Source organism: Lupinus angustifolius, chromosome LG11 (genome assembly GCF_001865875.1).
Source record: "Lupinus angustifolius cultivar Tanjil chromosome LG11, LupAngTanjil_v1.0, whole genome shotgun sequence".
Classification (NCBI taxonomy): domain Eukaryota; kingdom Viridiplantae; phylum Streptophyta; class Magnoliopsida; order Fabales; family Fabaceae; genus Lupinus; species Lupinus angustifolius.
This window is the reverse complement of record NC_032019.1, coordinates 19,557,585-19,558,590: the sequence shown is the minus strand read 5'-3', so window position 1 is coordinate 19,558,590 and position 1,006 is coordinate 19,557,585.

Genomic DNA, 1,006 nt, shown 5'->3' with positions numbered 1-1,006 from the left:
GAAAGGGATTTTTCTTTGCAATGTTTGGTGACAAAAGCATGGTTGATTTCGGTTTTGAGGGCCATCATTTCGTTGTAGGGTTCAGGCACATTTTGAAATTTGCATAAGTCAGTGATAAAAGATGGAAGAATAATTGAAGGGATACCTTTGTTGATGCAATCCCAAATAGCATATGAGATTACTGAAGCAATATCAATGGAGTCTTCATCATAGATGGAGCTAATTAGCTTTGCTTTAGGAAGAGGGATGTCCGAAACATGTAAGGAAGGCCACATGTTGGAGAGTATGAAGCTTGCCCATATTTGGGTTTGTTGAGTCATACAAAATTTGTAAATGGGCCCAAACATGTTGAGCTCCAAGTCCTCCAAACATAGACTTTTCCTAACATATTCTTCTTCATGAATTTCTTCTTCACCCAAGGAGGATGCGTTGAGCTTCATTTGAAAGTCGTACAAGTCATGATCATCGTTTGTTGGATTCCATGGGTTACCCAAATATTCATTGATTACTTGCTTGTTGTAGAAAACTTGAGTTCCATTTACCCAAGTATAACGATTTCTCCTTGCCTCACTTGAAGTGATTGAGTTGGCAAAAAATTGTTTGACCACATCCAAAGAAAACATTTTCTTTGGTTGATCAATTTTTTGCGATCCATAATTTTCTATGATGAAAAGAAAACCTTCAAAGTCATCATCACTGAAGTTGACAATTCTTTCTAAGGTTATAACATTTTTTAGTGTGATTTCTTTGAATTTTCCCTTAGCATCATTGGAGACAAATTTGGAGTTGTTGCTCTCCCTTGAGACTTCCTTTCCTCTCCTTGATAAACTTCGGAAATTCATGACGAAAGAGAGAAATTGAAATTTTGAGAGAAAGAGTTTTTGAATTAAGAAATTTTTTTTCCTGATGCTTATGTTTCAAGAATGGGTGTTTATATAGGAGTTGGAAGTCCCTGGTCAAGGTCTTTGGTCAAGAAATTCGGTCAAAAATTTAAGAAAAACTCATC